Source organism: Gorilla gorilla, chromosome 3 (genome assembly GCF_029281585.2).
Source record: "Gorilla gorilla gorilla isolate KB3781 chromosome 3, NHGRI_mGorGor1-v2.1_pri, whole genome shotgun sequence".
In the NCBI taxonomy this organism is placed as follows: Eukaryota; Metazoa; Chordata; class Mammalia; order Primates; family Hominidae; genus Gorilla; species Gorilla gorilla.
The window spans coordinates 167,104,922-167,131,307 of record NC_073227.2 but is presented as its reverse complement, the minus strand read 5'-3'; the positions used below and the strand labels follow the sequence as shown (position 1 = coordinate 167,131,307).

Sequence of the window (26,386 nt, the reverse complement as noted above, 5' to 3'; positions counted from 1 at the left end):
GTGTTCATTGCAACACTATTCATAGCAACAGAGATGAAATCAGCCTGGATGTTCATCAGTGGTGGAATGGATAAAGAAAATGTGGCACATGTACACAATGAAATACTATGCAGCCATAAAAAAGAAAAAAAATCATGTCCTTTGAAGCAACATGGATGTAGCTGGAGGCCATTATCCTAAGTGAATTAATGCAGGAACAGAAAACTAAATACTGCATGTTCTCACTTACATGTGGGACCTAAATATTGGATACTCATGGACATAAAGATGGCAACAATAGACACTGGGGACTACTAGAATGGGGAGGGAGGTGGGCCAGGGTTGAAAAGCTATTGGACACTATGCTCAGTATCTGGGTGACGGCATCAATTGTAGTCCAAACCTCAGCATCATGCAGTATACCCAGGTAAAACCTGCACGTGTACCCGTTAATCTAAAATAAAAGTTGAAATTATAAAATAAAATAAAACTCACAGGAAAACATATATGTGTATATACTTTATATATAATACATATATATATATATATATATAATGTGTACATATATACTTTGTATATTGTATATCTATCTGTTTCTAGACCTGAAAGATCTGGGTGCAGATACATAGAATTTTTGCAAGGCAATGCTGAGCTATTAAGTTACTAAAACTCCCATACACGCAGAAGTCCAGGTAGCTCCTTCTCAACCCTGCTGAGGATCTGTCCTGCCACTCACAATTTCCATGTCCCACTGCACAAAGAGCACCAGCACTAATGCTCCCCAAGATGTTATTCCTCTTAGTTTACTAATTCAACTGCTTCAGAGCACAGTACCTGAGTGTTTGTCTCTGAGCTTGCCAAGACGGAAATGTACATCTTAGAATATAATTCCCTGGAGAAGGCAACCTCTGCACCCTTCACCCCACGTGTTGCCAGCAGGGTGTCCTGTGCAAGAGTCTTTTCAGGGTACATTTCATGATGACGTCTGACAGAGGCTCCAGTGAATCTCTGACTGCACGGGGAGCTCTAGTGGGCACTGTGGTCAGCACATGGATGAATGCAGGACTGCTGGTGTTCTGGAAGGACTTCTGGACTGACAGGCCTCTGATTGGTTCTGTATCCTGGTCTGAATCCTCACCTGAAGAAGCAGAGGCTTGCATTCCACTCATTCTGTGGTTTTCAAACTGTGCTTCTTGAGTTCTGGGAGAAGAGGGGAAACAGCTGAATTTTAGGGTCCAGGCCCTCACTCTGCTTCAATCAGAGCAGTTCCCCACATATATCGACTCTAGATATTGACTTTCTGAGTTGGACTTTGACCAAATAAAGGGTTCTTCTGCTGCTGGAGGAATAAGGGTGGCGGAAAAGTGGTGAGAAAGGAGGATTAAAAAACACTGGATAATTGTCATAAACTGGTAGGCTATAGCCATGTTTCATTAGTTCAAAATGGTGTTTTAAATTTTTTATAATTTGAAACCAAGGTTTAAAAACTAGATTTCACATCTAAAATTAGAAAAGAAACCAAAAACCAAAAAACAACCAACTGTGTCTCTCTGGCTTCTCTTAAAAAGTCAGAAAATCTTGCCATATTCATCTCATAATCCCTCACGCTGGCCCTTTACTTGTGCTGAGAAGCAGTCACTCCCTTCAGGAGGACATGTACCCTCAGTGCACCCTCTCATGACAACTCCCTCTTGCACACCACCCGTACTCCCCCATTCATGCACATTTCCTGCCTTGGCTCTTGTAGGCATTTGGATTCAAGACCCTGAGGCTAGACAATTGCAAAGGCCCTTGCCTGTTCCCATAGCCTACTGGATTTCTGTTACATGCATGGCAATTAATACTAAAAATAAAGCTACAATCCTTCCCTCAAAGTCACCCTAAGTTATGAACATCTTAGTCACAAAAATCCTGCTCATGTTAAGTGCTGGGGTCAGGAGCTGATTTTCTCATGAACAAAGTACGTGAAGCCCCCAGCCATACAAACAGGTTTTCCTTCCAAGGAGTGTCATGTGGAGCTGCAGGGGAACCACTGGAGTTATTCTCCAAATCTTTTTCTTCTTCTTGTTCCTTCCCCACTTCTGCCTGCAGGGTAAAATTGTACTTTCTGCCCCCCTTGAAGTAGTCCTGGACAGGGAGTTTGAGCAAAACTAACATGAGTCATTTCTGGACATTAGTATTTTATATGATCTGAAACCCCGGGCTCACACTTACCTCTAGAACAGAGACTGGCAAAGTTCAAGATGGTGGCTGTACCATCAGAAATCCTACCCCTAAGTGACTGATGAACAGAGAGCTTTGCTAACTCATAATAGACATCTATTGTGAGCAAGAAGTAAAACTGTGCTGTTTGAAGCCATTGAGGCTTAGAGTTATTTGTTACTACAGCATAATTTAGTCTATCCTGACTACTTAGGTGTTCTGACTGAAAAATACCATTTTCAAGCCCCCAGACTCCATTTTATACTAGCCAAACTTGCCTCTTCTTTCTTTGAAGTCCCTTTCCTTAAATCTAAGCATAATTTTAGAATATTATTAAGCATTACCTGCCATCATTTTCTCACCTCTTGGCATTGCTCTACACTTGAACTTTACCACCATTTCTCCCCTGTTATATAATAGATTGGAGGTCACATGTGTTTGCTACTTTGAATAATTCATCTCCACAGAATCTCAGTATTTCAGTTAGAACATTTATTTCTTTCATTTTAATATTTTATTATTTTTGTCCTAAATGTATGACCTTAACTGGTTGCCATGCGTTTCATTTCTTCTTGCCTTAAATATTTTAAAAGTTTCAAAGCACAAATATTACTCATAGAGGGCGTAACAAAAAATGCTTGGTTTTAGTTCTGTGTTATTTAATTATAACTGTGTGTCACTCAAGGGATTATTTTTCTTATCTTGATTTCTTTCTGCTTTGGCTCTAGTCTTTGTCTTCCCTGGAATATTTTAATCCCTGGCATTTGGCCAGAGTTTCTGTTGCTGGAGGGTGGACTCCCAGAGGGAGGACTCTGGGCCTCTCTCGACATTAGGGTACCAAGTCTTTTAAAAGTCCCAGAGTTGGTGTTTTTGCACAGTCATGAAGCACAGGCTGAGGAAAATTTAAAAATTGAGAGTCATGTTTCTTTCATCTGTTACTACTGCACAGAATATTAGAATAGGTCATTTTTTAATGATAAGAACTAACATATATTCTATATTCCATCACATATGACCAGTAATAGTTTAAGGTCTTTATGTGACTTACCACCACACCTCACGGGAGAGATCCTATTAGTTCCTCATCTCACAGAGAAGACAGCTGAGGGGGTAATTTATCAGTTACTCAGTTCATTTAACCCTTTGGGGGCAGGGAGGGCCCAGCTATAAGGGGCCATCAGGGGGGCATATAGATACAGAAGGTGAGTTGTGGAGGCGGGGAGGCCTCACTCATCTCCACATTCACTCATTTCATTGTTCAAGAGTTGCTTTTCCACTCTGCCGGGGTGAGTGTGGGGTGGTGAATCTGCCGCTCTCCAGCTAGGTGACCTGTTGTCAGCTTTAAATGACTGCACTAAAGAAATGTTAAAATTACCAACATCATATTTCTCATGATGGCCTTTCCCCCTAAATTCAAACATGCTCGCTGGGTTCAAGACTCAGCCCCTTCAGGGTTTTCCCAAAGGATCTACTCACACTAAGCCTATCATGTGTTGGGAATCACGTGTGTAGATCTGACTGGCCCCAGGAGGGGTCCCTTTCTACCCTCTCACCAGCATTTCATTCTCTCTGTCTAGCACCTTTCCGAAGCACCCCCAACTCCCACCCCCAATCCCTTGTCACCATGGGGAGGCACTGGGATGTGTGGTCCACTTCTTTCTCAGGGTGTAGCCTAATTTTTTGTAAGTGTCTCATGGGCTTAGCAAAACCCTCCTCAGATGGGATTCTCATACCAGCTGCAACAGAAATAACATTTTCTCTGTATCATTATACTCAGGAACTGACTTTTTAACTGAATTATCACCTGAACCTTGACTTTAGAGGCAATACCTAAGAATTATACACATTTGCCCTTAGTTAATTTTAAGAAGATGCCTGAAATAGGAATCCTATAACTCAAACTAAAAGTCTAATAATCTAAAGATAATGAAAAATCATTAATGAAGTATCAGTGACTCAGTTGAGGTCAACTTTGTAGAGACCGAAGATTACAACACTAAAACCAGTGGGGATTCCAAGGTCCATATTACTGAAATGTTATACCTTTGAACGCCAAGTATCCTGAGTTACCACACAATAAGACAGACGTTCCTCTCCACACACCACAGACATCTCTTACTATTTAAGGCTCCAACTTACAAGGAAAGAATCAGTAGTTAATTTCCTGAAGCCAAGGAATAATTTCCTTTTAAGTTCCTTTATATTTTCTCTTCATTTCTTAACCTTGTAAATCTCTTATCTCCATTTCTTCTTTATTCCAAGGTTGTTAGAGTGTTTCCTTTTCCCACCATTTCTATACTATTATATTATATATCCCACCATTTCTAATGCTAGAGCCATAGCAGCTGACTTCCTTTATCTCCATCTAAGTCCCCATCAAAAGCCATTCATCTACAGGTCAAGCGCAATCTGTTCCTTCTTGATGTTATGGCTTGGTAGGAATCTAGCTATAGCTCTGTGTAGTACAATAAATGGATCGCAGCACAGCCATCCAGTCATTCTTGCTCTCTGCTGGCTGGTTTAAAAATTGGCAAGGCTGTACTGATTGAGGAGATTGAAGGCAATGAGCTGAATCAACTAGTTTTACTGCACTATAATGTGAGTCAAATGTCTGAATGTGGCCTGCACCTTCTCTTCTTTTTTTATAACCTTCCTTAACATCTGTATATAAAACCAACTTCTTTCTTTGCTTCATGCCTCTCTCCTCACTATTTCCAAAAAAAAGTTCTACCAAATCCCAAATACAATTTTTTATATAATAGTGTGGATCCCTTAAAACATGCCCTTTAGAAAGTGAAAATACTAATCCAAAATAAGACTTGAAAACATATAATTTCACCTTAGTCTTGTTTTTGTGAACTAGACAGTAAAACATCAGGTATGCTATCAGAACCTCAGATATAAATAAAGATATCAAGCTATAGTATTTTAATGCTCTATTTTTGCAGTATTTAGCTCACAATTTCATTTTACCGATGCTAGCCTTAACTTTGACAAGATGACCTCGGACCACAGTTTCTCTGTCACCATTTAGTGATCCCAGTCAGCTACTGAATCTTAGCTTGGTTTGCGTTCGTTTATCTTCCCGTAAGTCTACTATTCCTCCTGGTCATTTGTTCTCAAGGTCTCTCATACTTGCCACACCAGCTGTTTGAGGTTTAAAAACCCTGGTGAACATAGGCAAACTATTTTTGGCTCACATAACTACCTATGCTTGTGCAAAATGTTCATATGAAAATAACCCAATTTTAGAATAGTGTTTAAAATCACCTTTAACAAGCAACCAAGCTTAATTGCTCTACAGCGCCATCTAGTGACACTGAATTTGCATCCCAATCCATCACAAACCCATTGGAGACTGTTTCCTGAAGTTTTTTGGGCCCTAAATGGACAGATCTTCTACATTCTCACAAGTTCCCATTATGCTTAATAAATAGAGTATATCTGACTATAGTCAATGGAAGCAGATTTTGTCTACTATCAAAGGGTACAATACCTTTTCTTATTTCAAAAATATATTAAAATTCTTCATTCTTGCTGATCTTTTTCTCTCAAGTTGGATAAATTTCTGCCAGAAATCTAAGAAATTTCTTAGTTTTCATGTCAGATCATATGTATCACTTATGAGTACTAACTGTGTACCAGGTGCTGACTTAAGCACTTTAACATCTATTAACTGAATTGATTTTCACAATGGCCTATCAAAATTGTTGCTCTTAGTACACACATTTTGCATTTGTCCAACAAGGGACAAAGCATGCCTCAAGTTACACCGCTAGTAAATACTCTGTGGATAAGTATTCCTTTTACTTTATTAATTCCCCTTTGCAAATCTTATTTCTGGGTAATAAAAAAGGCTGTTCCTAAGCTTTTTAGTAATTCATGAAATCAAACACTATTGGCCTAAAAAGTTAAATGGATCTTGTCTCTCTGAGGTCATGCTGGAGAGAATTAGAGCTCTCTATAGCCATGATGGAGGCTATCATGAGAGATATTTTGTAACTTGGAACGAAGGTCATCTCCAGCCTCGAAGAGTTAGCCACCTGCAGCTGTAGGTGTACCCAAAATTGTAATACACAGCTGAAGACAAAAGGAAACTTTCAAGATTCACCAAAGCAGTAAGGTTTATAATGTGAGGGAGACAGGCCATGAAAGTGATTTTAAAAATCTGAGAAAATTAAAATCATGTTGATTGTATAATACCCTGCCCAAACAGCAATAAGTTGGTTGTAGCAGAACTTGGAAAACAGGACAAGAATTTATGTTTATCCAGAACTACCCAAGGGTTATGGGTCTAGAACCCACAGACGTTTTCCTTAAACAAAGAAGTATGCTCTGTTTTTAGACAAGGAGATTCATTACATTTTCCTTGGCTCGAATGATATGTTTTTCAAGACTGTCTACCTTTCTTTGAATGAATGTCATGCTGACTTAGCAACTGTGCAATTTACCAATTTCTTGCCTCTCAACTTCAAATCCATCCCTTATTACCTACTCTGTGAGGATGGAGCTGGACCCTGTAAATATTTCTCCTTTGGTATCTGGCATGATGCTCTGTTTGTCAGTGGAGGGTGCAAGAAAGATAGAAGAGGAGGAAGGGGTATATCTTTCTGATTCTGGTCTGTTCTCTTCTCTAGGTTCCTTCTATGTGTGGGGCTTCTCCACTGCCAGGTTCCTGCAGCAAGTAGCAGTCACCAGCACCCAGTGGCCAGCAGCTTCCTCCACCACCTCCTGCTTGACACTGGAGTAAATTCCAAAACATGGCACCACGCTGTGAATAGCTTCCTTGACACCCAAGAAGGTGGGTTTCCAGCAAGTTCTACTGGTGAGGCATTTCAGTGGCTTGTCAGCCATCCTTGAGCCACAGCTGCACTCTCTGCAATAAGATCTGTTTCTTGCTGAGGGCTTTTATCTCAGCCCTAGGAGTAATCTTATATCTGCTATCCTTGTATTCTGTAGAGTAATTTATATTTCTTACTAGTGAATTCATTATTATCCAAATTCTCTATTATAGTTAATAATTCTTTATATTAAACATTCCCTGTTTGAATTACTGTGTGGTTTTTCTCTCCTTTTTGATTGATTTTTCTCTTTTGATTGATTTTTCTCTTTTTTATAGTAAAAATTCCCTGTTTGAAATACTATGTGGGTTTTCTCTGTCACAGTGCTGTTTCATCATGGCTGATAGAGCAGGTATCTTTGTGAAATTCACTCAACTTCCCAAAAACCAAGATTCTTTAAAAAAGAAGTCCCTGAATATGGGGTATAAGTAATCTGTTCATAGTAATATTTACCACTATAACTACGGAATTGGCATACCAGTTTTTACATCAATCCTTTGTAAGTTTAGTTATTTGCTGTTATCTCTCAGCCCAGTCAAATTTGGATGTGCAAACGGAACCAATTCTAGACCTGAAAATCTGAGTACAGACTTGGGACAGGACACTACCATTGAGCTAGACCTCTGTTGGCAGCCATCTGGCTTCTCTAACACCTCTGCTTTACCTCTTGAAATTGCTACGCTTAATGCTACTTTGCTACATTAGGAAAGATATAAATGTACCAAAATGGAAAATATTAGTGATCCAAGAAACAGCCTTATCTTCTGGTTCATTTGCTTTGTGGTCAGCAGAAGAGGTTAGGATAATATGGTGGTTACTGACAATGAACTTGACCTACCAATAGGTCACAAGCCAGTAGCCATCAATGTGCCATGAAAACAAGCCTTGGGCCTCACTGGACGCTTACAATTTCATTTGATGGACTAGAATTACTCTTCTGCACAAGGTAGAAATATAATCTTAATATTCAACTCCCCAAAGCTTACCAAATTTGGATCACAAAGAGCAAGAAATTAGATGTTGGTCAAAAAGACATTTCTACTTTGAATTTGCAGTGTAAAGTTGTTTTTAATCTGCTGTTGCTAGTTTCAAATGAAAGAGTCGAAAATAGACCTTGACCATATTAGGTCAAGAACTTGATCTCCAAACCACTTTTTTAAACAACTGCCCAGCCTTGCTTACATCAAAGGCACTCTATGCAGATCCAAAGAAAAGCATTTAGAATAGTGTATATTGCTTTACAATAATTATAGAATTTATTCACACAGAGATACAATGATAAAAGAAAGCACTTGTCCATGGAAAGGGATGATTTCTTTCTGCTCCTCTTTCTTGTATATCACCCATCATTGCTAATAAAATCACAGACCTTTAAAACGAAAAAGAACTCATGAACCTACCCTTGATTTCACACATAAATAGAAGGACCTTTAGGTGTTTACCCACTTTACACTTTTAACCAAAGCAATGAAACGCAGAATCCTCTTCAAAACTGTCCAGCACTTATTTTTCTCCTATACATGGTTAGTAAGCTCATTCTCAAACCTGTGAAAACTGCATAAACTGTGCTCCTCTTGTGTGTTCACTAATGGAAAGTGGGATGTTTAATTAAGTACATATGTTCATCTTAATACTAATTAGCATTGCTGTTTCTTACCTTTTTAAATACAGGAAACTGCACAACATATATATTGATTTATGTTTTAAATGAGATTTGACTGTTTATTATGTCTATTTGTTACTCAGTTTTAATCTTTTAGGGAACTTCTGCAGATCGATAACCTTGTTTATTACATGTTGGTCCTTGTTAGTTTCATTCCCTTTATTTCCATGTTATTGGGAGGTATCCCACTGAAAAATCCTATGTATCATCTATACTATGGACTTTGATTCTCCAAAATCCATCACTTACTTGTGTAGTTAAGTGAGAATGGGCTTCCCTCATAAAGTTAGATTGTGGGAAATTTCAGAGACTAGGAACTCTTCTGTGCCACTACGGCCTTTTCTGTTCTTTACTTTGATACCTCCTTTCAGGGCCATTGCATGCATACATAGTTGTCCATGTAAATCGTGCTTTCTGGAGCTGTGCAGTGCACAACCTGCATAGCAGTCCTTGGTTATTTAGACTCTTTTCTGCCTGCTCTCTACATATCTTTCTCCTCTCCTCCTTAGTTATAAGAAGCTCTGAGCTTCAGTCTAGAGACAGCATAAAATTGAAATCAAACAATTTGATCAGCTTGATTTTCAGTTAGCATTTTGTCCCCAAAGTAGCAGAGACTTTTTTATTTTTTATTTTTATTTTATCATTATTATTTTATTTATTTATTTATTTACTTTTTGAGACAGAGTTTCTCTCTTGTTGCCCAGGCTGGAGTGAAATGGAGCAATTTTGACTCACCGCAACCTCTGCCTCCCTAGAGGCAGATTCCCCTGCCTCAGCCTCCTGAGTAGCTGGGATTACAGGCATGCGCTACCATACCTGGCTAATTTTATATTTTTAGTAGAGACAGGGTTTCTCCAATGTTGGTCAGGCTGGTCTTGAGCTCCCGACCTCAGGTGATCTGCCTTCCTTGGCCTCCCAAAGTGCTGGGATTACCAGTGTGAACCATCATGCCCAGCCTTTTATTTTTATTTTTTACCTTTATTGCTGCTAATGTTGTGACTTTTGAATTTTTCTTTAACAAATTCTCTAGCATGAAAAAAAGAACAAAAAGGGGTAGATACTTGAATTGATGATCTTTTCTGCTAATAGTTCAAGTGGCAGTTTAAAAAAATGAGAACAATTGATTCAGATGAAGTTTCTGGATTTTCCTGAGCTTTCTGATGTCTCCACAGCAAGGATAATTGAAAACTGACTACACAAAAGTCTCCTCATTATATTGTTATGAAAGACTACATAAAAATAAATACAGCCAGGTGCAGTAGTACATACCTGTAATAAGCTACTCAGGAAGCTGAAGCAGCACTGACTGAGTTCAGGAGTTTGAGATCAGCCTGGGCAACATAGCAAGACTCCAGCTCAAAAAAAGAAAGAAAGAAAAAGAAAAAGAACACATACACCATGAGAATTCAATCAGCAAGTACTGTCTCAACACAAAAACTTTAACTGATTTCTAGTTTTGCTACAATATAGTTCTTTTAAGCCTGTAAGTGAAAAGATGCTTCACACTTACATGACATTAAAGAGACCACTTTCCCAACCTCCAAAAGTTTAGCCTCTGCTCTAAAGCACTTGTGAAGTACTGCTTATGTGTTTGTGCATGCACACACACATTTAAATACCTGAGACAAGGTAGGGGTTAAAAAAAAAAAAAAAGAAAGAAAGGTCACAATAAGGGAAACAGGAAAATTATTCTGTCTCATTACAACCACTCAGAGCTTTCTTTTAGTTTAGACAAAGACATGGAGTTTAAATCAATGTTACTAAACAGTACTTGATGTAAGAAAGGGAACTAGCATTGTTTTGTATGCTGGGTGCCACATGCTTTACATGAGCGCTGTTGAATTTCACAATATTCCCAAGAGGTAGGTATAGATGAAATACATAAATAAGAGCAACTTAAGGAGGTTAAGTAACTTGCCCAAGGACCTATAGCTAGTGAATAATGGGAACTCAATTGGGACCTAGATCTCTCTAACTCTCAGGGACATTTTGCCTTTTAAACATTTGTTTGCTTATTTGGTGTTCATTATGAAAACGGCAAACACAAGGAACAGAAATTATATATCAAATTACCATGTACCCACCATCCCTTTAGTAGATGTTATTACTTTGCCATATTTACCTCAGATCCTTTTAACTTGAGAATAAAATATTACAGACAAAATTAAAGTCACCTATCCTGTTACTGCCCTTCCTCCTTCTCTAAATCAGCCACTAGCCTGAATTGAGGTTCATCCTTTCCATCCGTATTGTCATATTTTTAACATATGTTTCATTCATATGAGTATATCCATAAGAAACTAAGACCTACTGCTTAGTTACTTTCTCCCTTTAATGGTATCATGTTCTGTGTATACTTTTTGTAGTTTGATTTTCACACTCAAATTTTATTTGTAAGATTTATTCATGCTGACAGAGCCACAATACGTGGTTCTTGTTTGCTCTTTTAACTACTGTGTATTACTTTATTGTTTGATGATTTTACAATTTCTTTCTCCATTTCCTAATGGAGGTTATCTAAATTTTTTTCATGTTGCTATTATAAATAATGCAACAATGAATATTCTTTCTACACATCTCTTTGTGTACATGCACAAGAATTTCTCTAGGAAATGTTTCTAGAACTTCTGGGTGCTAGTGTATGTGGATTGCTGTGGACCAAATTATGTGTTCCCCTTCACGTCATATATTGAATCCTTAACCCCCAACATGACTGTATTTGGAGATAGAACCTGTAAGGAGGTAATTAAGATAAAATGATTTGGTCATAACAGTGGAATTCCACCAAGGACTGGTGTCTTTATAAGAGAAGACATCAGATACCATGCATGTTCTCTCTCTCTGAGTGCACTCAGAAAAAAGGCCATATAAGGACAAAATGGCCACTTCCAAGCCAGAAAGAAGGCCCTCACCAGAAACCAAACCCCACTGGAACCTTGATCTTCAACTTCCAACCTCTAGAAATTAACTATTTAACTATGAAAAAAATATTTTCTGTTGTTTGAGACACCCAGCCTATGGTATTCTGCTATGGCGGCTGGAGCAGGCTAAAATACGCATCTTCACACTTTTTTTAATTGCCAAGTTGTGTCTCCAAATGAATTGATTCCCACTCCACCAGCAATGAAGATGGTTCTTGTGATCTCCAGTCCTCACCAGTGCTTGGCATCCCATGACCTTGATGCTCTGCCAGGGCAAAGGCTTCAATTCCTTGAATTACATCCCCAAGTCAAGATATGCAGGAATGTTACTGCATAATGTGTTGTAATTTTAGCTAAACTATAAGCCTGAGATGTGTTTTGAAGGATTTGTGTTTCCGGCCTCTTATACACACCAACTCTTCACAGTTTAGCTCCTTTAAAATAAAAATAACAAACCATGTAACTTGATTTAGCTACCAGATATGTCTCTTTAGAATTTTTATTATACACTTATGACAGGGGTGTTTTAAACTGCAATTAACTCTGTTAGCTAATTAATTTTTCTTTCCAAACTGTACAACTATTAGTTGTTTTGGGGTTTTGCTTGTTTTGTTTTTCCTCCGGTCTTTGCCAAATGTGGTCTGCAAAAATAACTGTAACGTATTTTCTCTGGTGAAAGGTAGGGTCTCCTTAAATTTTTCTTAATGTTAATGTGTGTAATATTAATATTTATTTAATATTTATGCAAATATTATTAAAATACTGCAAATAACCAGTAAGAAATCTCCCTAAAGTGAAAGCAGCTTTGAAACTTGCTCTCTATCCATGTACAGGCATACCTCACTTTACTGCACTTTGCAGATACTGCATTTTTTACAAATTGAAGGTTCGTGGCAATCCTGCATTGAGAAAGTCTATCCATACCATTTTTCCAACAGCATGGGCACGCTTCACATCTTTGTGTCACATTTTGGTAATTCTCACAATATTTCAAAAATTTTTTCATTATTGTTATATCTGTCATGGTGATCTGTGATCTCAGTGATCTTTGATGTTACTATTTTAATTGTTTTGGGTCACCACAAACCGCACTGATTTAGGACAGTGAAATTACTTGATAAATATGTGTGTGTGTTCTGACTGCTCCACGCACCTGTCATTGCCTGTCTCTTGCCCTTTCCTAGGGCTTCCCTATTCCCTGAGACACAGAAATATTGAAATTAGGCCAACTCATAACTGTAAAATGGCCTATCAACGTTCAAATGAAAGGAAGAGTTGCACATCTCTCACTTAAAATCAAAAGCTAGAGATGATCAAGCTTAATGAGGAAGGCAGGTCGAAAGCCAAGATAGGTTGAAAGCCAGTTAGCCAAGTTGGGAAGGCAAAAGAAAAGTTCTTGAAGGAAATTAAAAGTGCTACACCAGTGAACACATGAATGATAAAAAAGCAAAACAGCCTTTTTGCTGATATGGAGAAAGTTTAGTGGTCTGTATAGAAGACCAACCAACTACACCATTCCCTTAAGCCAAAACCTAATCCAGAGCAAAGCCCTAAACTCTTCAATTCTATGAAGGCTGAGAGAGGTGGGGAAGCTGCAGAAGAAAAGTTTGAAGCTAGAAAAGATTGGTTCATGATGTTTAAAGAAAGAAGCTGTCTCCATAACATGAAAGTACCAGGTGAAGCAGCAAGTGCTGATGGAGAAGCTGCAGCAAGTTGTCCAGAAGATCTAGCTAAGATAATTGATGAAGATGGATACACTAAACAATAAATTTTAAATTCAGACAAAAACAGCCTTCTATTGGAAGAAGATGTCACCTAAGACTTTCATAGCTACAGAAGAGAAGTCAATGCCTGGCTTCAAAGCTTCAAAGGACAGACTGACTCACTTGTTAAGGGTTAATGCGGGTGACTTGAAGTTGAAGCCAGTGCTCATTTACCATTCTGAAAATTTTAGGGCCCTTACAAATTATGCTATATCTACTCTGCCTGTGCTCTGTCAATAGAACAACAAAGCTTTGATGAGAGCACCCCTGTTCATAGTATGACTTACTGAATATTTTAGCCCACTGTTGGGAGTTACTGCTCAGAAAAAAAGATTTCTTCCAAAATATTACTGCTCATTGACAATGTACCTGGTCATCCAAGAGCACCGATTGAGATGCACAGAGAGACTGATGTTGTCTTCATGTCTGCTAACACAATACCCATTCTACAGCCAATAGATCAAGAAGTAATTTTGACTTTCACGTCTTATTTTTTAAGACACATATTTCGTAAGGCTAAAGCTGCCATAAATAATGATTCCTCTAGTGGATCTGGGCAAAGTAAATTGAAAATCTTCTGGATGCCATCAAGAACATTCATGATTTATGGGGGGAGGTCAAAATATCAACATTAACAGGAGTTTGGATGAAGTTAATTCCAATGCTCATGGATGATTTTGAGGGGTTCAAGACTTCAGTGGAGGAAGTCACTACAGATGGGGTGGAAATTGCAAGAGAACTAGAATTAGAAGTGGAGCTTGAAGATGTGATTGAAATGCAACAAACTCATGATAAAACTTGAATGGATGAGGAGTTACTTTTTAAGAATGAGCAAAGAAATTGGTTTCTTTCCTTGTGAAGATGTTGTGAACATTGTTGAAATGACAGCAAAAGATTTTGAATATTACATCAACTTAGTTGATAAAGCAGTGCCAGGATTTGAGAGGATTGACTCCCATTTTGAAAGAGGTTCTATTGTGGGTAAAATGCTGTCTAACAGCATTGCTATAGATACATCTTTCATGAAAGAAAAAGTCAATTGATGTGGTAAACTTCATTGCTACCTTATTTTAAGAAATTGCCAGCAGCCATCAACATCCAGGCAAGACCCTCCACCAGCTAAAAGATTGCAACTCACTGAAGTTTCAGTTGATCATTAGCATCTTTTAGCAATAAAGTATTTTTAAATTAAATTATGTACATTTTTCTTAGATACAATGCTATTGCGTCTATCGTGTATTTAATATACTATGGTATACTGTAAACATAACTTTTAAGAATTTATTTTTATTGGTACATAGTATTTGTACATATTTATGGGGTACATGTGATATTTCATTACATGCATAGAATGTGTAATAATTAAGTCAGCATATTTGGGGTATCCATCAGCGCAAGTATTTATCATACCTATGTGTTGGGAAAATTTTAAGTTCTCTCCTCTAGCTATTTTGAAATATACGACACATTGTTTTTAGCCATAGTCACCCTACTCTGCTGTGAAACATTAGAAATTATTCCTTTTACCTAACTGTATATTTGTATCATTAACCAACCTCTTTTCATCCCCAACCCCTCCCACACACCCTTCCTCGTCTCTGATATGTATCATTCTATTCTCTATCTTCATGAGATTCGCTATTTTTTAGCTCCCACATATGAGTGAGAACATGCAATATTTGTGTTTCCATGCCTGGCTTGTTTCACCTAACGTTATGACCTCCAGTTCCATCCATGTTGCCTCAAATTATATGATTTCATTCTTTCTTATGACTGCATAGTATTGCACTGTGTATACATGCCACATTTTTTAGTCCATTCATCCATTGATAGACACTTAGGTTGATTCCATATCTTTGGTACTGTGAATAGTGCTACAATACCCATGGGGGTGCAAGAATCCATTTGATAAACTGATTTCCTTTCCTTTGGATAAATACCCAATAGTGGGATGGCTAGATTTTTTAATAGCTCTATTTTTAGTTTTTTGAGAATCCATACTGTTTTCCTTCATGGCTGTACCACTTTATATTACCACCAATAGTGTATGAGTTCCGTTTTTCCAAACCCTTGTCAGCACCTGTTATTTTTTGTCTTTTTAAAAATAGCCATTTTGAGGTGAGATGATAAGTCATTATAGTTTTGATTTGCATTTTCCTGATGATTAGTGATCTTGAACATTTTTTCATATACCTGTTGGGGCTATCTGTATGTCTTCTTTTGAAAACTGTCTATGCAGATCCTTTGCCCACTTTTTAATGGTATTATTTGTCCTTTTTTGTTGCTGGGTTATTTGAATCCCTTGTATATTCTAAACATTAGTCCCTTGTTGGATGAATAGTTTGCAAATATTTTATCCTATTCAACAGGTTGTCTCTTCACTCTGTTTATTGTTTCCTCAGTTGTGCAGAAGGTTTTGAATTTGATATGGTTCCATTTGTCTAATTTTGTTTTTGTTGTCTGTGCTTTTGAGGTCTTAGCTATAAAAATCTTTGCCTAGACCAATGTCCTGAAGTGTTTCCCCTATGTTTCCTTTCTAGCAGTTTTGTAGTTTTTGGTGTTATATTTAAGTCTATTCCATCTTGAGTTAATTTTTGTATATGGTGAGAGCTACGAGTCCAATTTTAGTCTTTCCAGATGATGTAATCTTATATCTATAAAAACCTAAAGACTTTACCAAAAAACTTTTAGATTGGATCAATAAAATCAGGAAAGCTATAGTATATAAAATCAATATACATAAATTGTTAGCATTTCTATATACCAATAATGAACTAGCTCAGAAATAAATCAAGAAGAGAATCCCATTTACAATAGCTACTGAAATTGAAGAGGACACAAACAAATGGAAAGATATCCCATGCTCAGGTATTGGAATAATTAATATTGTTAAAATTTATCATACCATCCAAAGCAATCTGCAGATTCAGTGGAATCCCTATCAAAACACCAATGTCATTTTTCACAGTCATAGGAAAAACAATCCTAAAATTTGTATGGAACCAAAAAAGAGCCTGAATAGCCAAAGCAATGCTGAGCAAAAATAATACATCTGGAAGCATCACAATACCTGAGTTCAGAATACATTACAGGGCTATAGTAACCAAAGCAACATGGTACTGGTATGAAAACAGACACATAGACAGACCAATAGAAGAGAATAGAGAACCCAGAAATAAATTCATATGTTTACAGCCAACTGATTTTTGACAAAAGTGCCAAGAACATTAGGAAAGAGTATCCTCTTCAATAAATGGTGCTGGGAAAACTGGATATCCATATGCAGAAGAGTGTAAACAGAACTTTTATTTGCACTGGGAAACCAAAAAAAAAAAAAAAAATCACGTGACTCACTTCATCACAATATTTGCTTTATTGCAGTGGTCTGGAAACAAACCTACAATATCTCCAGTATATTATTACTAGGAAGAAAGCTCTTACTAGCAGTTCTCATTGTTGTGCTCAGTCCAATATTATACACTATTCAAGTCCACCAGGATCCTTTCTGTGGTGTCATTTCAAGCCAGCTCATGTAGATTTCTCATCTTTACCTTTACAACTACTCACTTCATTCACTGCAAATTAAATGCCTTTAGTCAAGGGGTTAAAACCTATGATGGCTAGACTTCAGGAAAGGTTTCACTGATACCACCTCCTGGGATCTCTGATATCTAAACCAATGCAGCCATGGATTATTACAGGAGCTCAATTCAACTAACCTTTCCTGCCACTCCAGCCTCCCTCCTTGAAATGAGTTTAGTGACAATTTATGGTACAACCTACCACAGTTTCAGAGGTCAAAATGGCAAAATAACCAGTCACAAGGCTGTAAGTATCCAGATATTTCAGCTTTTAAAGTCTTAGAAAAAGATCTCTTAATAAAGTAGGACAAGTTCTTCTTTATTTAGAAACATTTATAACAAAATAGTGTAAACTAAGATGGTAAGTCTTATTTTCACCTGTTTCTGCAATGACAGAGGCTTACAAAGCCTCTCATTTGCAGAGAGGCACACATTAACTTATTAGCCCAGCGATTCTCCCAGCGTGTTCAATGAATTCCTGGAGGCCCTGAGAACCTTTTGGGGAACTATCAGGTCAAAACTGTCTTTATAATAATACTAAGGCATTATTTGCCTTTTTCATTGTGTTTGAATATGCATTGATGGTGCAAAGCAATGGCAGGTGAAACTGCTAGTGTCTTGCCACAAATCAAGGCAGTGGCTCCAGGCTGTGCTAGCTGTCATTGCATTCTTCAAGCCAAACACTCACATGACAGAAAATGTCAGTTTCATTGAAGAATGTCCTCAATGAAGACATACAAATTATTAATTTTATTGCCTCTAGACACTTGAATACAGGTTTCTAAAAACATTCCTTGTGAGAAATGGAAAGTACACATAAAGCGTTCTGCATTCCAAAGTACAATGGTTGTCTCAGGAAAGACACTAGAGTGACTGAATGCAGCCAAACTAGCCGCTTTTATCATAGGACACCATTTCTACTTGGAAAAAGTGACTCAGACAAACTGTACCTTTTCTGACTGATATGTTTGGTAGATTTTTTTTTAAAAATGAATGAAGCGATCCTGTCACTTGAAGGAAAACAACCTAGAGCCTTTGCTGCCAATGGTAAAATCTGGGCTTTCAAAAGAAAACTAAAAATTTTCAAAAACCTAGATTTGCCACCATCAGTCCAACAACTTCCAAATACTTAATTATTTTTTAATGAGCTTGGTGGTGACACTAATGAATATGGTTCTAATATTGTACAGTGAGGTATGTCAACATTTCAAATGTTTTCATAATTTAGTATACCAATATTTTCCAAATGACCTATGTTAAAATTATTTCAAAAGAGATTTTAATGCAATAAAACAGGAACTGCTTATTGCTAAGATTTTGGATTCTGTATTACAGCTAACCTTTAAGAAACCACCACTCGTCAGTCCTTGGTGTGGTATCAAGGAAGAATATCCACAAATATCTAAAAAGGCTACTAAAATGCTCTCCTGTTTTCCAACTACATAGCTGAGTAAACCTGAATTTTCTTCATACTTTAACCCAAAGAATGTATAACAACAGATTGAATGCAGAAGCATACCTAAGACTCTTGTCTTTTATTAAACTGGAGAATTCTTTTGTGTTTTTTGAAAATAAAGCCTTTTTTTTTTTTTTTTTTTTTTTTTTTGAGACAGGGTCTTACTCTGTTGACCAGGCTAGAGGGCAGTGGCACCATCTTGGCTCACTACAACCTCTGCCTCCCAGGTTCAAGCAATTCTGGTGCCTCAGCCTTCCACATAGCTGGGTCTAAGGCACACGCCACCACGCCTGGCCGATTTTTGTATTTTTAGTAGAGACAAAGTTTGGCCATGTTTGCCAGGCTAGTCTTGAACTTCTGACCTCAAGTGATCTGCCTGCCTTGACCTCCCAAAGTGCTGGGATTACAGGCGCGAGCCACCGCACCCGGACGTAAAATAAAACTATTTTTTATGAAAAGTGTTATGTATGTTAACAAGTAAGGGATGTATCATTTTATTTTTGATGAAATTAATAAATAGATAATTTAAATTTTGTTTTAATTTCCAATAGGTAAATATCAATAGATAATTCATGTCAACAAAAATTCTTTGGTTTCCTCAATAATTTTTCAAAGTGTAAAGGGGTCCTGAGACCAAAAAACTTGAAAGACCCCTCTATGAAAATGTTAGAGATCCATGCGGTTAATAGCTGATCTGAAGAGTCAGATAAAATCTCACCATCCATTTGTGAGGTTCTATACTGGGTCAAGGTTCTTAGTATTAAGCAACAGAATTTAACTTTGGCTACTTTAGAATAAAAAAATGTATTGGTAAGATAGTTGCTAGCTCATAGAATCAGAAGGTGAACAGGAGCCAGGAATGCAAAGCACAGCCAAGGACCAGTCTCAGCCACAGGAAGAGCCTTTCGATGATGCCCTCCCTGTTCCTAGCATTATGATTGTTGAACAGAGCTGCTGCTGCTGGCAATGGTGCGCCTGTGCACTCTTTTCCACCCCACTGGGCTTTCAACTCCATAGCTCCACCACAGTCACTGCCAATAATCTCTGATCCTCCTGCACCAAGAGTTGGCATTGGTGGGGTAAGTCGGGGGTGGGGCCGTGGGGAGGGGGATCATCAGATTGGCTGAGCCTCATTTACATGTCCTCATCCCAGTCACCAGGGACCTGGCAAAGGTAACATCTGTTCCCTTCAGGTTCCAAAGTGGGAGGAGAGAGACTGCCTTTTACTTTTTCTTGGATACCCCCCAAATAGACAGAGGGTTTGAAATACTACTGGGCAGCCAGAAGAGATAATTATCTAAATCTTAACTTATGAAGAACAGAAGAAAAAGGGAAGTAATTGAAGTGTGTGATTTCTACATTTATCAGTCCTGTGTGAAAAAATTAATAACCACATCTGTAGTTTCCTACGATGTCATTAGATGTTATGCATGTAACATACTCTTGTGGATTGCCCATTCTTCTCAAGGGAATACTATCGAGACATTCCTGGTTTCTTTTGTTGATTTGTTTAATTTTAAAAATATCCTCCTTCATAATATAACACAATCAAGTTATTTGTTATAATAGTTATAATGTACAAAGGAGGGCCATCCAGAATATTAAGCAGCTTACAGAAAAATGTAAAAAAGACTTTCTTTTTGCCAGGTCTTCACAGCCAAAGCAAAGCTCAATTCTGTTAGGTTGGTGCAAAAGTAATTGTGGTTTTTGTCATTACTTTTAATCATTATCTAAATTTATTGGATAAGGATTGTTTCCTGAGTTATGTGGGTAATTGTTTCAAATCGTTTCCTTTGCTTTGGTTGGTGTAATGGTTAATTTTATGGGTCAACTTGACTAGGCTATGATTCCCAGATGTTTAATCAAACACCAGTCTAGGCTGGGTATGTGGCTCAAGCCTATAATCTCAACACTTTGGGAGGCCGAGGCAGGAGGACTGCTTGAGACCAGGAGTTTGAGACCAGCCTGGACAACATAGCGAGACCCTATCTTTACCAACAACTTTTAAAAATTGGCCAAGTGTGGTGGTGCATGCCTATAGTCCCATCTACTTGGGAGGCTGAGGTGGGAGGATAGTTTGAGCCCAGGAGTTTAAGACTGCAGTGAGGTAGTGCACCACTGCACTTCAGTCCCTGGGGCAACAGAGCAAGACCTGTCTCAAAACAAACAAACAAACAAACAAACAAACAACAACAAATGAAACACAGCCTAGATGCTGCTTTGAAAGAATATTTTTAGATGTGATTAACATTTAAATCAGTAGACTTTGAGGAAAGCAGCTTACCCTCCACAATGTGGCTGGAACTCACCTAATCAGTTGAAGGCTTTAAGAGAACAAAAACTGAGGTTTTTTGAGGAAGAAGAAATTCTGCCTCCACACCATCTTCAGACTGCAGCTGCAGCATCCACTCTTCCTTAGGTCTCCAGCTTGTTGACCTGCCCTGCAGATTTTGGACTTGCCAGCCTCCACAATTGCATGAGCTAATTTCTTAAATCTCTCTACACATATATTTTGTATACACATCCTACTGCTTTTGTTATTTGGAGAACACTGACTTATACAGTTGGGAAGTTTTGACTTGCCATTATTTTTTTTTAACATGGAAAACTCTTTGTAAGAAGTGGTTGCTTACTAGGATTAACTGAAGAAAATGATTTCCCAAGAAAACTATCTAGTGTTGCCCTCTCCAATACAGTTGCCACTAGCCACATGTGGCCTGTTGAGCACTTAAAATGCAGCTATGCTACATGTTGAAATGATATTTTTGAATATACTGAGTTCAATAAAATCGATTATTAATATTAATTTTAGGTTTTAAAAAAACTTTTTCATAACATTTTTACTAGAAAATTTAAAATTCGATATGGATCGCATTATATTTATGTTGAACAGCACCGGTCTAGCATAACTCACAAACTCTGCAACTGTAGGACTTTAGAGCTGTACAAAGACCTCCTTGGTTTCGTCCCTGCAAGTGGTTGCCACCTAATCATTTTGGGTGCAGACAATGATTCCTTCACCCTCACTGAGGTATTTGAGATGTGGCTGATGTAAGACCAAGGATGGGTATGGCCAATTAGAGAACAACCAGATAAAATTGTCAAGGAACACAGAAGACCGGAGCCAGGTGTCCAAGGAATGGCTAATGTGTACCAGTGGTTGTCCTAACAGACAATGTCAGAATGATGCCACTCAATCTGTAGTTATAAACCAAAACACTACTCTTGATCATTTGCAGATAAAATAACCCTAAGAAGAGCCACATTTATTTGCTTACTTTATTGTCTTCATGTCTTCATCTGTAATGTGAAGATTTATTCTCTGCCTAAAATTACTAAATGAATTTGAACTGGCTTGTTACACCCCATAGATATCTTTTTATTGGCTTTGGGGGTTGAATGAAACTATTTGGAATCACGAAGACACAACTCCAGTGAATGAGCTTGAGAATTTTTAAAACAGATTTCTCCATGTGGATGTTTCAGCTACATTCTCATGCAACCTACAGTTGTGGTAATGTTTTTGGGTAGAATTAAGAACAGGGAGTTTTTTAGTGAACTCTAAGCTAATATGGGTATCAGGCATGTCCATTGCCTTCTTATGCAGGCTGGGATAGAGAAGATGATGTGTTCTTTCCCATTTTAAAATGTTATGTTCCGTTTTACTAGGGAAAAATTCCTAAAACATTCTAGAAATTTCTAACATAGACTCGGTTATTTTCCTTATAATGCTTAAATTTTGTTATTGCATCATTGTCTTCATTTTTTTAATCCTTGGAAAAGTAGACACATTTTCACACTAAGGTCAAGCAGAGTGATAAAGAGACCAGACCAAGGCTGGAAATGTGAGTTCTAGCTCCAGCTCTAGGAAAATTACTGAGCTTTCCTGTGATTTATGTTTCTTATTCTGTTAAGTGAGAAGGTCAACTATATGGTCTTTCGGGTCCCTTCGTTTTGCCTCTAATGTTTGATGAGATTGGAAGGAATTCAGGAGACCAGCTTTGGAAGTCGGCATCATACAGCCTATTCAGTAATTGAAAACCTTAGACAAATTGACTTTTGAAGTCCCTCTTAGTTCAATGATAACTTAGGCCTTTTCTACTCAGGAAAATCAAACATATGTCATTTTTCACATTCACAGGTGTGGCAGAGGATGTCTTAAGGCTTTATAATCATCACGGACAGAAGCACATGGTTCAGCTGTACAGATAAAATTTGTTGATTTGAAATGACCGCATTTTTCATTTCAGGTCAATTAGACTGTGGTTGCATGGATGCCAACTGGATTTTCCAGAAGGATCCAGAGAAAACGTAGCTGGATACCAGACATCCTGCTAAGAAGAAATGCCTTAGGGGCTGGGCCCAGCAAAGTGTCTACCAGGAGTAGTTGACAAGCCCAGTTGGAGAGAGATTCTAAATCATTAATTTTAAGCCACTGGAAATTAAAAGGTCAAAACTGGGCAAGTGGCAACAAAGAGACTTTCAACCTGAAAACTGGTCATCATTTCAAAAGCCCCATTTGGAAGCAAACCCTGGGATTATCAAGGAGACAGCCACGCAGGATGAGCTGCAATGGTGGTGGAGACAGAGGGTGGATGTCTTGGCTTAAGAACATAGGGCTACATAAACACCCCTTGGTCTTCTGCTTACCAATAAAGAAATAGAAAACAACCTTGCTTAACATAGTTTCTCAAGTGTTCTGAAATTTAATGATTCTAGAAAGAGCTGAAATTTGTGACTGGAAGGTGTAAACAAGTGCAGAGAGTCACTACTGAGGTTTATCATCTTTATGTAGGTATATAATACTTTGACTAAAATTGCCAGAAAGCTCAGGGATACCTATATCTTAATCCACTAATTTATCTTAACCCATTTCTTCCATGTACAGAAAGTATCCATGATAAGCAGCTCTTTAGGGACACTTGAAAATCCTGTATCAACTAGAACTTCGACTCCACAGAATGAATTTAGGAATGTAGTGTCAGCCTTTCCTATAAACGTTGAGGATTTGTGTAGTTTCATGTCAAAGGCTTTATATTATTTTAACATTTCCTTGAATTTTGTTTTTTACCTCAACTAATGGAAGTGAGGAAGGGTTGAGAATTTATCTATTTGGTGAACTAAGAAGCTCTGTAGGTAAAGGAAATACAGTATGAGCACTTCGTGGTGTTATTTCACAGTGTGAGAAAAGCATTTGCCTTTACACAACACTCAGAGGAAAAGGAGAGGCACGTGAATCATGCAACTCTGCTGCAAAATAAATACGACATTGGCAACAAAATTAAACATAAAAGTTAATATTAATTGCTTAATGTCAAGGTAAGACTTTTTTTTCCAACAAGGTGCTGCAGCAGTACAATATGTTTAAATAGTCTCATTAACATCACATCACAATAATAACCAGCAGCATAGAAGGGAGACTGGAGACCATGTTAATAAAAACGTGAAGATGGCATGAAGCTGGAGGGATCATAAATGCGGAAAGAATTGAATTAAAATTCATAAAATCATGACAGATTGGAGCAAAGAATGAGATCAATAAAATGAGTTTAATAATGATAAATATAGAACAGTTATCAGAAGACAGTAATGATTCACTGTATAAATTAAATAGAGGGAATGTGTTAGGAAGTAGTACAACAAGGAAAAATATGATCGTATATATGGTGATTATTTAAAAAGACTGTATCAAAATAAATTGGGTACTTAGGGCTCGCATGAGCTCTTTGTTTGTTTGAGGTCTATTACTTCACACATACATCCTCTCAGTTCAGACTTGGACTCGGTTCGGATTTCCACAGCGGGGTTGGGAAGGCTGTACGGACAAGGTGGTATGGTGTGGAGAGATGAAGGGTGGTGTTAGACGATGATTAGTTGGGAAGAAAAGAGAAAAACTGGGGCACCCATGAGCTTACAGGTAGGGAGCACACCTAAGGAATGCTTATAACAGAAGAGGTAAGTCTGACACTGCCTCTCTCCCATGTAGTTACAAAAGTTGCCACCTTGGCTTTCCATGGCATGGGTCAGCAGTTTGTAAAGGAAATCTAATATGCTGAGTTATCTGTCTGACATTCTAAATGAAGACTTTCCAATGAAATTGTTTTGTCCGGTTTTGGTCCATTAATAATCAGCCAATTGATGAGAAATTCCTGGCTGACTCTCTTTTCATCCTAACACTGTTTATTTAACTCAGTGAATTTCAAATCCGCCTATAGCTGATTCAGCGGAGACCTGTTTTTCAAATACTGATTCCTGGGCCACAAACCCAAACCTACTGAATCAGAAATGTTGAGGGATTGGGCCCATGCATTTTTTTTTTTTTTTGTCTGCCCAGATGATTCCAATGTGGCCAGGTTTGGAAACGAATTGAGCTGATATTCATAACTTTCATTCAGAGTTCTTGGAAATCTAATTTGTGAGGTTGCTAAAGCATTGTATTAGATTTATATTTATCTTATACATGAATTTGGTAGAACTTATAAAAATATCCCTCTTGCCTTATTAAAAGTCTATGAGAGTAGTTAAACAAATTATTTGAATGAATAGAAGCATCAGCATAGGCACTATCTATTAATTAATTTACTGATTGATGAGGATAGGCAGTGATGATAAACGGCTGAAATATGGAGCAGAATTTATCACTTTCATCACCTTTAATGACTGTTGACTTCAATCATTTCACTCAGCGTGAAATGGACCTTAGAATTTACTGCTTGTTTCTTGAGTACTGAGATGGTGAATACTCAAGGATCTGGGAACTGTAATAAATATAAAGTATTTTTCATAGGCTGATTTCTTACAGCTAGTTTCGCTTAAAAGCTCTCATGAAACTGCAACCAAATATTGGCTTTAAAGTACCAAGAACTGATGGGGGAAAAAAATCTGTGACAATGACACATAAAAGTTAGGGCAAATCACTTTGACTTACATATAACTACATTTCTCTTTCCACAAAATGAGGGTAATAGCAGTTGGGAACTCTCAACTTCACAAGTTGAATTAATAGGGTAATAACTATAAGCTCACCTGAGCTATGCTGAGCCAAGAGCTCTTAGGAGAAATATGTCAGATTAAATTGGTAGTACGTTTTAAAGAAGAGATGTAAGAGTGTCAAAACTCATTACTAAGTATCTACTACATGTCATTTTTTTTTTTCTTATTTAGATAGGGTCTCCCTCTGTCATCCGGTCTGGAGTGTAATGGTACAATCATAGCTCACTGCAGCTTTGACCTCCTGGGCTCAAGTGATCCTCCCACCTCAGCCTCCTGAGTAGCTGGCATCACAGGCATGCACCACCATGCCCAGCTAATTTTTAAATTATCTGTGGAGATGGGATCTCCCTAAGTTGCCTAGACTGTTCTCAAACTCCTGGGCTCAAGTGATCCTCCTTCCTGCCTTGGCATCCCAAACTGCTGGGATTACAAGCATGAGCCACTGTGCCCAGCCATGTGCCATGCATTCTATAAAGCACTGTCTCATAATATTTAGTTTTCTGAAATACTTATTAATAAAAACCCTGTATTTAGACATTCAGGGTCCTTTTAAATTGAAATCAGCACTTTGGGAGGCTGAGGCAGGAGGATCACTTGAGTCACTGCATTCCAGCCTGGGTGAGAGAGTAAGAGCTTCTCTCAAAATATAAGATAAAATAAAATGGGAACCAAATTTGTCAGGGGAACATACATTATTTTATGTAAGTTCCTGTTAAGAAATGTCTATAGGGATCATGCCAGTTTGGCTGGAGCCAGATCAGCTAGTCTTGAGGTCCTTGGAGATGCAAAGTCCTTTTCTGAGATAAAAACGCTTGTATTATCTTGCTGGGAAGAGGGGCAAAGCTAAATCAAAGGGTCTTATTAGTGTTAGTAAAAGTGTATTCAGGCCAGGCGAGGTGGCTCACGCCTGTAATCCCAGCACTTTGGGAGGCCGAGGTGGGAGGATCATGAGGTCAGGAGATCAAGACCATCCTGGCTAACACGGTG

At 37.9% G+C, this 26,386-nt stretch overlaps 1 long non-coding RNA gene across 5 annotated transcripts in view; it reads left to right on the top strand.

Moving 5' to 3' along the window:
* Positions 1-23,077, top strand: part of LOC101129994 (uncharacterized) — a 44,254-nt gene extending 21,177 nt beyond the window's left edge. For all 5 annotated transcript variants that reach the window (XR_002005508.4, XR_008678839.2, XR_010133269.1 and 2 more), the window contains 2 exons: positions 6,819-6,982; positions 22,548-23,077. This is a non-coding gene — a long non-coding RNA (uncharacterized lncRNA). The remainder of the gene's footprint in view (positions 1-6,818; positions 6,983-22,547) is intronic.
* Positions 23,078-26,386: the final 3,309 nt, after the last annotated feature.